This window comes from Patella vulgata, chromosome 9 (assembly GCF_932274485.2).
Source record: "Patella vulgata chromosome 9, xgPatVulg1.2, whole genome shotgun sequence".
In the NCBI taxonomy this organism is placed as follows: Eukaryota; Metazoa; Mollusca; class Gastropoda; family Patellidae; genus Patella; species Patella vulgata.
In genome coordinates this window covers 8,190,500-8,203,812 of record NC_065887.2, presented here as the reverse complement: position 1 = coordinate 8,203,812, position 13,313 = coordinate 8,190,500, and the positions used below count along the sequence as shown (strand labels likewise).

General features: G+C 36.3%; 1 protein-coding gene across 2 annotated transcripts in view; it reads left to right on the top strand.

Moving 5' to 3' along the window:
- The window catches only part of LOC126831689 (frizzled-5), an 87,455-nt gene that overhangs the window by 10,068 nt on the left and 64,074 nt on the right, over positions 1–13,313 (top strand). For both annotated transcript variants that reach the window (XM_050562343.2, XM_050562342.2), the window contains exon 2: positions 7,385–7,430. The gene's annotated coding sequence lies outside the window, so the exon portion shown is untranslated. The remainder of the gene's footprint in view (positions 1–7,384; positions 7,431–13,313) is intronic.

Below are 13,313 nucleotides of genomic sequence, written 5' to 3'. Positions count from 1 at the left end.
AAGTTATTCCCCTTGTCAGTGGTGAAGGATGGAGGGCCTGTACAGGACAGTATATAGTGTCTGGTTCTACAGATGGGATAAATAACCAAGGACTTGTGTAAACATTGGTGTGCACGTAAAGAACCCTTGACAGTTGGAATTCGAAAATAAGAGTAGGCCGTAGTGCTGCTGTTTGGGGAAAATCCCACCCCCCTCCCATAGGACCTTAACCCTATTCTATTTCATTCTATACCATTAGGGAGAAAATGGGTTTAACTACCATTTAGCACATACTTGGACATTTCAGGACTAACATATGTACAATTTTAATTCATTAAAGATACATTATCGGAGATTAGATAAAGAGCTGGCAGTTCTCACTATAATAGATAAAAACTAGATAATGTAAAGTAAAGGAAATTTGCTGAACATTTCAGTCAAATTGATCTCTCCGAACCAAGATTTTAACAATTGAATTTTCAGCCTAGCCTCGATCATCATTATTGTCTGATTAATAATTTAGATAACATTTCAGGCCTAAAGAAAGACCTGCAATAGGCAGATTTAGCTCTTGCATAATGTATGTTTAAGACTCTTGTGTATAGGGGTCTTTAGTAGCTTGGGAGGAAAATGCAGAACCAGGAGAAAACCCACGAGGCGATCTTCTCCTTATCACTTGTAAGTCTGGGATTGAAACAAAGTCATTTGACTCAATGACAGGCCTTTTCGTTCAAAACGACTCATTGCGACTACCCCATAGACACCCAGATTAAAACGTTTATGAACACTGAAAATACCAAATTTTCCGATTAACTGCATCCCCTATGAACCATATGTTAGTCCCGAAATGACCTAGTTTGTGTCCAGTGGATGTTGAACCCCATTTCTCTCTCTGTCGATGAACACTGCATTCGTATAATAAGTTCTGTAATTGGTCACTCTGCTGTAGGGTCAAGTAATACCGATAAAAACTGTAGACCTGTTGGGTAGGGTTATATTTTATATAATAGCCACTAGAACATCTCTAAAACGTTGGGATATCTCTGACGTGTTAAAAACTGTAGGCCTATTGGGTAGGGTTATATTTAGCTACCAGAACATCTCTAAAACGTTGGGATATTTCTGACGTGTTATATTGTGAAATCTTGTTGAAATGTCGCTGTGTAATTTTAACCATCTAATTGTTATCCATAAATAGTGTTTTATTTGATTATGCCGGACATAATGTGTCCCAATTACTAAAGACCATTCAAAGAATGTGTTATAGTAGGGTCGCTTGTGGTTCTTCTCTTCTCGTGCGTATAGGAGGGGGTGGGGCTGGAATCGGTCACGGCCAAGATGGCGCTTGCGAAGGTCTTCAGTGCCGATCAGTTCCATTTCTTTTAACATTCACAACTTGATGTAAACAATATTTTACTGCATGAATTAAACGAAATAGCCCGACTACTGACTACTGACGTAATATAGGTGGAAGCGGACGTTAAACCCTAGTATACTCATCTGAGAACTATCTAACCTTACCATGAACCGTACTGTCACATCAGTCGACCTCCATTTCTCACGTGATCAATATTTGGCGGGAAATCTGTCGCCAAAACTACACGATTTTAATTCAACTTAACAACAAGGCCTTATAGGCCCCAGGACAAAGCCGTGCACTTGGTCACCAACCGACAAGACCACTCACAGGAATACAAATGTAAATTGTCGATAAAATTAGTCATATATTTATTGTATTGGTACTTCCAACAAAATAGTAGGCCTACAGTATTTATTAATTGACAGCAAGGCACAGTATACATAGAATGCCATTGGGCCCCTATGTTTGTGGAGGGGGAGAGGGGGGGGGGGGCAACTGACCAGCATGCCCAAGCGTTAAGACGATCCTGACATATAGACATACATTTATCAAGGCTTAATAAAACCAACAGGTAATTGACAGTTTATTTTAGATAGATTTCTTCTCAAATGAAAGATTTTGGTAATAATTTAACAGATTTTCTATCAAAAAACCCCAGAAATATAGCCTAAAATGCGTTTTTAAAATGCAATAAATAATTGTTCGGAAAAAGATATATAGTATACACTGATTTGAGGTAGAACATTTAAAGTAGCTAAGTCTCTAACTCAATATCATCAAAAATCTTCGACATTGGAAACACGAATTATTTGTCAATTCAAATCAACATTGGTCTTGTGACCCTATAGGGAAAAGATGGGCTTCTGATATCCAATATTCAAGACAAAATAAACATTTTACCATTGGTACACGAATCGTGTACCATAATGCATTTCAGCACAATTTGGAACAAGGAACTCAAAGAACGAGGCTAGACATATTCCACAAGTCATGTCAAATGGTGACGCTATATTCGTATCTGGAAAGCATGCGCAATAAATACCATCGGTGTACACTGGAATAACCAGACGCTAAAGATTGTCATTTAATTGAGACTTTGGCGCATTTCGCCGAACATAACTGATTAGAAATTACAGTAAAAACGGAAACGATTGAATGTAACTCAATTTATATACATTCATATTACATTCGTATATATGTTGCGACCCATTTGTGTATATTTCTAGGTCCCAAATATTAGCGATTTAGCTCCTTTAAGCAGCAGTATAAACCTGAAGAAGAAACGGGAGGGCATAATTATTAATTAACGGATACACCTCAGAGAAAAATCTATGCCCGTTTTATTATTGTAACATATAATAATAAAGAGTTTTTAAAGTTAGTTTTGTTTAATTCCAATCATTAATGGCAGCGAATGTTTTTAACGCGAATTAAAACTAAAAGCGCGGCAATTGTGTGACTTTCGACTTTCTCAGCCAGCCAGCATTTATCAGTAATGTGTCTGTTTTGCCAAAAGGCACGAGCTGGGATATATATAAATACATATGTAATGGAATGGTATGGTATGGTATATAAAAAAAGAAAGGGCGCGTTTATAAAATGAGTGATAAATTTGGATAATAAACATTAGTTAGTAGAGTATGTTAGATGAACATGTCTCCGCGAAACGTAAACTTTCTGACGCTAAAAGTAAACGAAAACCAACGCCAGCGAATCGCAGGGGACTTAGACGTAAATAAAGGTTAAAAAATCTGTGGAAACCAAGGAATCTGATCTCTACAGCTTTTTCTAAGATTGAAAACTAATGGTCTTTTTTCCAAACAATCTCAAGCAGAAGATAACACAAGACTTGGCCTTTTTGTAAACTCGCTTGATGTTAGGGTCTAACTTTAGTCTTTCTGTTTTACGAGAAATATGTCGACTATTGTGCAATATATCCCGAATATATCCTTAGTTGTTGTGGAACTTTGTGGCATAGATTCGTTATTTGACGGTAAGGTAACTTTTGAAATTCAGTTGTTGGTCTTATGGGGGTTGGTGGGTAGTGGTTTAACACGTGCGCATTTGATCATAAGTTCTGTCATTGTGTTAAAGGGACAATAACACTCTTGCTGGCTTGACAGCTCCAGAAATCAAGAAAATAGCCCTATTCTAAGTACTAGATGTGTTAGAGTCCTACCTGTTGTGTAAATTATCCATTAAATCCTATTTTACTTGTCCAGAGGGTTCAAAAATATTTTTAAATCCAAGTCACATTTGAAAAGCTTTACGTCAGGCTTTTCAAATCATTTAGTTGAATTTTTCTAATTTTTTAAATTAGGTTTGTTAAGATCAAATTTGTATCATCAATTAATTGGAATATTGTAAAATAGTACAATTTGTTGACCAGAATAAAGATTGGGACATATTATTCAGTTACAACAAGAGTGGTATTGAGCCTTTAAGTGGTGTGGTTTCGATTCCCCGCTTGTACGTGACAAGAAGTAGGGCCGCCTGTCCATCATCTTGGGTATTCTCCAGGTTCTCCTAGCGAATTACTGAAATAAAATTGAACCATATCTTAGTCCCAAAATGTCCTAGTTTGTGCCCTCCGTTCTGCACCACTTACAATGAGAAACCACGCCGGAAAGTCCCGATGAAATTTCTCGACCAACACCGGGTGAGCAAATCCGCGACCTCTAGGCTAGCAAGCAAGGGTTTTTACTTTCTTAAATTACAAATGAACTGAAAAGAAATAGGGTTTAAGGTTCAACTTTTCTAATGAAGATGGGCACACGCCAAGAAATATGCTATAAGAGTCATTTTGCCCGGACTCATGACCAACATGGCGTGGATTAAAACGTATAAAATTTGATATATTTTTTTCTGAAAAATGCCAATGGCGTCCAGAGACTTTAAGGAATGTTAGTTTGGGGTTTTTTTTCTCGGTGAAATGATATCAATAAAATTTTTCAGGGTTCGGTTTGTTATAATATCTGTGTTTATCTTATCTCTTACCGTGAAAGTTTACAAACTCGACATAAACAAAACCAGAATAACTGGAATACTTTACAGGGTTTAATGTCCTACTCTGTTGCATCAACCGGGATAAGGAAAAGAGAGAGAGAGAGAGAGAGAGAGAGAGAGAGAGAGAGAGAGAGAGAAATGGGGTTTAACGTCCACTCGACACAAACTAGGTCATTTCGGGACTAACATATGGTTTAATTTTATTTCAATAATTCGCTTGCTCGTAGGGGTCTTTAGCAGTGGGAGGAAATCGGAGGACCCGGAGAAAACCCACGAGAAGGTTGGACAGGCGACCCTACTCCTTGTCACGTACAACCGGGGATTCGAAACCACGCCAGTTGACTCAAAGAAAGGCTTTATGATACAGCACGCACGTGCTAACCATTCGGCCACCCCCCCCCCCCGCCGGGATAAGGGATAAGGAAGGCGGGTATTATATGCCATACGCAATGTGCTATGAGGGGAATTTTGCCCGTAGAGCGATGTTTCTGCTTACTTTTCGTCGAATTCCAACTGTCAGGGCCTCTTTTACGTGCACGCCAATGAGTTTTTGGTCCCATCCGAACGACTTGGTGCTTTTTGTCCTTTGTCAGATATTTGACTAGGAGTAAGGTCGCCTGTCCATCCTCGTGGGTTTTCTCCGGGTCCTCCGGTTTTCTCCCACTGCTAAAGACCCCTACGCGCAAGTGAATTATTGAAATATAAATTGGACGATATGTTAGTCCCGAAATGGCCTGGTTTGTGTCGAGCGGATGTTAAACCCCATTTCCCTCCTTTGTCAGACCTGCACTACTGCCAAGGGCATCTAGGCTGAGAAATCCAGAGTATTTATCTCAGCCAATGCTAGGATCGAACCCAACACCTCGGGGTTAGATGCTTTTGGATTTTTTAATTTTGACGCTTCTGTAACTTTGTCTCTCCGCTGAATTTGAATTAATAATTTAAAACCAAATTGCTTAAAACTTCGATAGTGCCCATGATTCTGACGTAATGGTACTGGGAGCCCGACTAGAACATTGTTATTTTTTTATCCCAGTTCCAGCTTGGCAGAGGTAGGGAATTGCAGATGGAAAGAAAAACCAAGACCCACACACAAGAAGGCGTGGCAGTTTAAATGTCGTTAAATGTAGTCGTGGCCGCTTCTGCTCTGGCCAAATTCTCGATAAGATAACCCAGTCGGAGCAGAACATTCCTTAATATAAATAACGGTAATCTTGGGTAACCGAACCATTGTTTTGGAGAGGATTTAAATGCCGATCCTTTTCGATCTAACATTTTGAAACTTTACCATGGGACTTGCTTAGATGATGGACCAATGAAGAACACCGTGGCCTATTCATCGAGTTAGCTTGCTTTACCTAATGTTTGTTCTCGCAAAAACGCGAAAATAATGGATGTCATGTCTTCCGTAAAAGAGGACATTTTCTATTAATTTGTTCTACAACCAAAAGAACATGTTCAAAAGCTTAACTTTAAAAGTTGAAAGAAAATGGAGATTTTGGTTTTTTTTACACCATAACATAAAGAACATCAAATGCTGTTTATATATTGAAATAAAACCCACAAACATTCCGTATAAACATAAATAAAGACAATTTGCACCGACTTAAAACAAACAACCAAAAACCATGAAACATTAATTCTCTCTGTTTCATCTGAATTATTTTTTTCGGTATAAAATCTCCTTAAAGATGTAAAAATCCAGGTAATCGCTGTATCACGTGCTCTACTTACTACTGAAAGAGATCAACCAGCTAATCACCAAGAGTATTATAAACATCAAAGACAAACCGCACCAATCAAAAGGCTCTATTTATCTAATTTACATGTACATACCTGTAGAAATGTGTTTTAGAGATATAATAAAGCTTTTTGAGTTTTAAAATTTTTAAAATAATTAGTTTGTGTTGGATATTAATATCTGTTTGATAAACAAGGGGAATTAAAATATCAAAGAGAAACAGCGCTCCAATCATATTCCTTTTAACAAAAACCCTTGGTACCACTGCATCGATTGTTGATTGTCTTTATTTGTTTGAAAACAATTTTTTTGTGGATTTCAATTTTTTTTCACCAAACAAACATCGTTGTGATAAAAGATGGCATCCTTTATGAAATGGTTGGAAAACGAGAATTATTGAATTTTGTTTACAAATGCACATTTCGTTTGTATTTATTTTGTGTATTTTTTGTACTGGTTATTTGTTGTAAAAATGCTAAAAATCTCTTTTATAGCAAATAAATAAGTTAAACTTAAATCACTTGTTTCTTTCCAAACTCAATTCTCCGGAAAAAAAAACACAATTAAGCAAAAACATACAAATTATGATAAAAGTTGTAGTTTTCATCTTTTACGCTGAACTAATGAAGAAAATGGATAAAACTATTTGATATAAGAAAAGACAATCCTGTTTCATTTTATAGACTTTCTTGAATAAATATCTTTCTTGGTCGTTTAACGTCCGTTTTCACAATAGTTATATCACAGACAAATAGAATAAATAACGTCTTCGTGGGTTTTTATGTGGTAGCGAAGGATTGGTTTCTTCTTGGGCGAGAAAGACAGCCAGTCCCCGATTTTCTAGACTTTCCGAACCCTGGGAATATTCACCTGGGCATATAATATCTGTTTAAAATGGACATTGTATTAACATTCAGAAAGAAGAAAATAATTCTTTAGATTAATTATATATCAGGAACCAAATTTCAATAAATATAAAAATATTGATGCTGAACAAACATGTTGAACTATGAAAGTGTATAGGCGCTTTTTGTATATCAATCATGTATGTCATTGTAAGTTTATATCTCTGTATCTCTGTATGTAGTATGTATGTATGTATGTATGTTGTATGTATGTATGTATGTATGTATGTATGTATGTATGTATGTATGTATGTATTAATAGTTTCTTCTTCTTCTTCTTCGTCTGTATAGTTTTAATTAGTTTGACGCATTTACTTTATGTTATATGACTATATTAGTGTTATATGACTATATTAGTGTTATATGACTATATTAGTGTTATTTTGTTTTCAGATTCTGAATATTAGTCTCACGGTACACGAACCCAGATTAAGATCAGGTAAGACAATTTACCGCCATTTGCAAAAAAAAAACAAACAAAGAAAATAATATACAATAAAACGAAACTAGACAAAAATACAATAAAACGAAACTAGACAAAAATACAATACAAAAATACAATAAAACGAAACTAGACAAAAATACAATAAAACGAAACTAGACAAAAATACCACACATGGAAACGAAACAAAAAAAAACAAAAAAAAACGAAACTAGAAAACAACACTAACAAGTGGTAGGGGAAACATCTTGAGGTATAAATAGAAAAATAACGTTATTGGTAACACACCGAATATATTTATAATGGAGAACCAAGATTAATTTGAATCGCAACCCTTTTTACAAAAAAACACAATTGGAGTTGGCTGGTAACCCATCCCTTTATCTTGGATTAGTGAACCCTGATAATTAATTGGGCCCTTTATTAAATATATAATTTACTAATATTTTGATTCCGCAACTTAATCGATGTGGACTTTTTAGTTGGCCGTGGTACCTGGGATGCAACTCCTAAAACCCTATGGGATGGTACGGTGCTGGGGATAGGGTGGTAATTCGTATCATAAACCTATAACGGTAAATGTCTTTGATTTTTGGGGTATATTCTATGCCCGGAATAACTTGCGGTCTGAAAATCGGGGGCGGCTTTGGATATATACAGGGAATTTGGGGTTATTCTTCTGAAAAGTTTTTCTTTAAAACTGTAACGGTTTATTCTTCCAGGGTAGGGGTTTCTTTTCATAAGAAAACATGATATAAGGGTTTCCTACGGAAATTCTGGGATATTCTCGTTTTACGTACATGTACACATAGACGGTTTATAAGCAAGATAAAGTCCTTGACTTCAGTTATGCTGGGAAAAAAAAACTTCAGAAAAAAACCCTCGACAGAAAAACCTCGGGTTATTTTCTTCAGTCTTTCTTTCCCCAGCATAACCCCAATCTCGTGTTTTATCCAAGTATGAAATCGTTGAAAAGAAGAAACTGTTGGACTAAAAGATACGGATTATAAGGTCATCAATCATATTGCACTCATAAAAGATAAATTAAAACCGAGGTACTGGAGAGACGGGAAAAAGACTTGGGGGTTAGACCCCTATTTGGACCCCTATTAAGAGTGATAATAGAAAGCAGCCGCTATATATATGTACGATGGTAATAAATCAAGTATCGGTTAAAGGTTTAATGGTGTGAATGTGGTTATAATATGACTATATAACATCATTTTACAACTAGACCTGTCAAAATATCTCCATCATAAATCATACAACACACGACTTGCTCTTCACCACAATTAAAGGCACACACACACAATTGGTTGGGATATATTTTTATATATAAAAACAATATAGTTATTTCAACAAACAGTCAAGGTCTATGCTTACCCCCACCCCCACCCGACCCCCACCTAACATAATAAAATAATGGCAACTCATATAAGAAGACAATGTATATAACGAATTCTGACAATATTATTAATAGTTGAATTACAACATTATTTTATTTCACGCGGTTTAATTTGTCATTGTAGGCGATAACAGTATATTTACAATATTATTAATGATAAAATAATTGATAATTACAAATTATTATGTTTATTTAAAGCTGTTTGATTTGTCAATAAAAGATTGCACAGATTGCCATGTTATGCGATTAAAGACATGCTATATATCAATGTCCATTTTTAACGCGTTAAAATCCACACTGCGTCTGGGATATATGTTAATATAAATATCTTATAAATTTCTGTATTACCCCTTAATCGACTTATAACATCTTGGCAGATTGAAAGTTCTCGAGATTTCTGTATTACCCCTCAATCGACTTATAACATCTCGGTAGGATGAAAGTTCTCGAGATTTCTGTAATACCCCTCAATCGACTTATAACATCTCCTTAGGATGAAAGTTCCCGGGAATTTCTGTATTACCCTTCAATCGACTTATAATATCTCTATATATAGAATCTTTCTGATTTCTGTATTGCCCTTTAATATAATTATATCTTGGTAGATTGAAAGTTAACCCATGATATTTAGATTAACCTTCAATCGACTTAAATACGGTTCCTGGGATTTCTGTATTACCCTTCAATCGACTTATAATAATATCTTGATATATTAAAAGTTCCTGGGATTTCTGTATTACCCTTCAATAGGGTTATAATATATGAGTATATCTATATTACCATGTAATATACTTATAATAATATCTTGGTATATTGAAGTTTCCTGACATTTCTGTATTACCCTTCAATATACTTATAATAATATCTTAATATCGAAAATTCCCGGGATTTCTGTATTACCCTTCAACAGGGTTTTCCTGGGATTACTGTATTACCCTTGAATAGATTTGTAGGATCTTGGTATATTAAAAGTTCCTTAGGTATACATACCACGTCATAGAGTAATAGCATGGATCTTTATAGACAGTTTATTACATAAACAACCTTACAAGGTTATGTGCATATATAACAACTTGGTTTATATATTATATAGGCCGAAGTTGGAATTTCTGTGTTAATCCGTGTTAATTTACATATTGTCTAAAAGATGCAAATGGCGATCAGAGACTCTAAATTGGACACATTCTTAATATAAAATAAATAAATGTTTAATTTGAATAAATTGAACAAATAACAGAAAGAGAGAAATTGAAAAAGTTTCTTGGCTATATACAACTCCCTTGCAATATTGGTATCGACACAGATGTTGTAGCCTGTCTTTAATGTTGGGAGGAAATCAATTATTTGCCGGTCTTTTCGCGGTTTATAAAACACTCATTAGCCCGTCCATCGTTTGACAGTTCCGTCTGGTTAAACATGACTATGTGTCAATCAACTGCTAGGACCGACAACTCCCTGAAGGATAATTGTTTTGATTGTGTAATAATGTATGGAAAACCGTTTAGCACTAAATACTCTCAAGGGAAGAATACAAGTTTTGATATGTTATGTCTGCTAATTCCATCGGCAATTGGATTTATCATCCCCGCTTTATTTTTGTCTTTAATTTTCTTTTCATACGGCCAACAGATAAAACGACTTTTTGAATTATCTAATAATTTGGTTTTTAAAATGCCAGAAACTTTCGTCATTTTAAGTAGCTGACGGCGGCGGAAGTGGCAATGGTTGGGTCAGTAAGACGTTGGCTCGCTAATCTGGAGGTTCAGGGTTCGATCCCAGTGTTTGCCGCGTGTTAGTCGAGCCAAAAGGGCACTAGAATCTCAAGTCTAATACCCACATCTCAGGGTTAGCGTCAGCTGCCTAGCCCTTCGGATAGGACGAACACCGACGTCCATATCCGTTTACCTAAATCCCTAGTACTAGTGGCTTGTAGGCTGCATCATTTGGTGACCCGTATCCATTTGGCGTGTACGTAAAAGACCCATTGGCAGTTGGAATTCGCTTAATATACAATAGGACTTTAGTTGAACTGTAAACGCCATTCCTTTCCTGTCCTTTAAAACGTGAAACTCCATTTTAAAACGACATAACCGGTTTTGAATTTGTATGCCACCAGATAATATTCAAACACATTTAAGCACTTTTAACTGTGGATTGGTATGGATATTTTCTTTCGTCAGTAGCGTTCCATACAGCCAGTGCCTAATGACTTGACAATTATTTTCAGAGTTACGCCATATTAGAAGGCGCTATGCCGGAACTAGACAAATAATAGTCGTTATCGCTTAGTCTCTATGCGCGCCGGTACACACATGCCTGGTAACAGTTTGTATAGTCGATATCCCCAGGTCTCTCTACCAGCTGGTAATCTCGTCAGATATATCTTATATCAGTTTCTATAGCTTTGCACGTGTTTACGACTCGCACCATTGACAGATGCATTTCTTGAATCGTTTGAAACATGTTATGTGAAAGCTACAGTAGACGGCTTCATTAAACAAAAACCTCATTGAGTATCAGTAGGCCTCGCTACTTAGGCTTACAAGGGAAGGTTTTAACAATTTTATTCCAAATAGATTATGCAGAAACTTAAAACACACACACACACACACACACCCATACAATACAGGGAAAATAATCAGTCTACAGAACAAGCAATTTTATTCGATTAAAAGATAAATCATACACGATTATGTCTTACATGGATAATAAACCCCAGAAGGAGACAAACCAATTTTAATAATAGTTCTAAATCTTTAATAGTTTTATATATCCTCAATAGGCGGAGGGGGGGGGGGGGCTGGTTAGCGCGTGTGCATTGTATCATTAGGTCTGTGATTGAGTCAACTGGCGTGGTTTCGATTCCCCGGTTGTACATGACAAGGGGTAGCGTCGCCTGTCCAACGTCGTGGATTTTCTCCGGGTCCCCGGTTACCCGCCACTGCTAAAGACACCTACGCGCAAGCAAATTATAGAAATAAAATTGAACAATATGTTAGTCCCAAAATAACCTAGTTTGTGTCGAGTAGACGTTATACCCTATTTCTCTCTCTCTCTATATATATATATCCTCAAATATACAATACCGTACCGAATATACAATATTGAACTGTAATAATAAAAACTATAATAGCACCAAGAGACAGCCATTTTGTCGTTGCCACATGTAAATCTAACACTGCTTTTTCAGTGAAAAAAAAAACACCGAACAAAATCCGCGATAAAAACGTACTAAACAAAGATTATCGCCCCTTGAAAAGATACCATCAATGACGTCATGTCTTACAGATGGTGATGTGTATTCTTGTAGACATTATCTTTGTGGGGTGTTTTTTCGGGGGGAAAAAACATATGGAAACAAATTTTAGAAATAATTTTTTTTTATTGAAGCAGGAAAAAATACCAAATCCCCTCAAAGATTATCTGCCCCTAACATAGATAACGTCAATGACGTCATTATTTCCAGATAGTGATAACGTTCCGTACATCTCGTGTATAAATTCATTGTATGTATATATACTGGTTGTTAATGGTTGCCATCTGGTGAAGCGAGATGTCAGACTATTAGTTAATCGTTTAGTTTATAAAAACCCAGGCCAAGATTTACATGATAATTTGTACTTGACTGCTATATAATTTGGCATGTGTCAAAAACCGAGAAACGATAACCAAGTTCACTACTTCCTCTCTCTCTCGCTTGTTCTCCATAATATACCAGTTGACCTTTACCCTCTCATATTCTTTGCTAAACCTTTTAGTTTGTAAAAAATACTGAAATCAAATAAAAGTGTTTTCTTTTTCACCAGATTGAATTTGTTCTAAATTCGCAAGTTCTTCAGAGTTCTAGTGATATTCATATCGGCGGTAAGAATGTTTAAGACGTGTAAATAGCTTGATATCTTGCTGGGCGCTGTCTTATCAACCAAGATTTCTGGGGGGGGGGGGCGACCTGGTGTTGGCAGAGAAAACTTTCTCGGATTTTTAATCCGATTGAATCCAAGATTATCTCTCGTTGATATTTTGTTTATTTTTTTACATGAAATGCTAAAAAACCATTTGAGTACATATTAGCGAGGATCAAACTCTGAAATGTTAGGTAATGTCCACAAGATACAAATATGACTTTAAGGTTTACTTCTCTGTCTAATTATTTGGGTGGGGGGGGGTGTGGATGGCAGAATGGTTATAATGTATCATAAGGTGTGTCATTGAGTCAAGTGGCGTGGTTTCGATTCCCCGGTTGTACGTGATAAGGTGTAGGGTCGCCTGTCCAACCTCGTGGGTTTTCTCCGTGTCCTCCGGTTTCCTCCCATTGGTAAGGATCCCTACGCGCAAGTGAATTATTTAAATATCCCCTCTATCTCTCTCTCTCTCACACTCTCTCTCTCTCTCTCTCTCTCTCTCTCTCTCATTCTGTACAGGAACGACGACACTCTGTATTATTATCTCGATCATTTCCTGAAAGCATATACGTT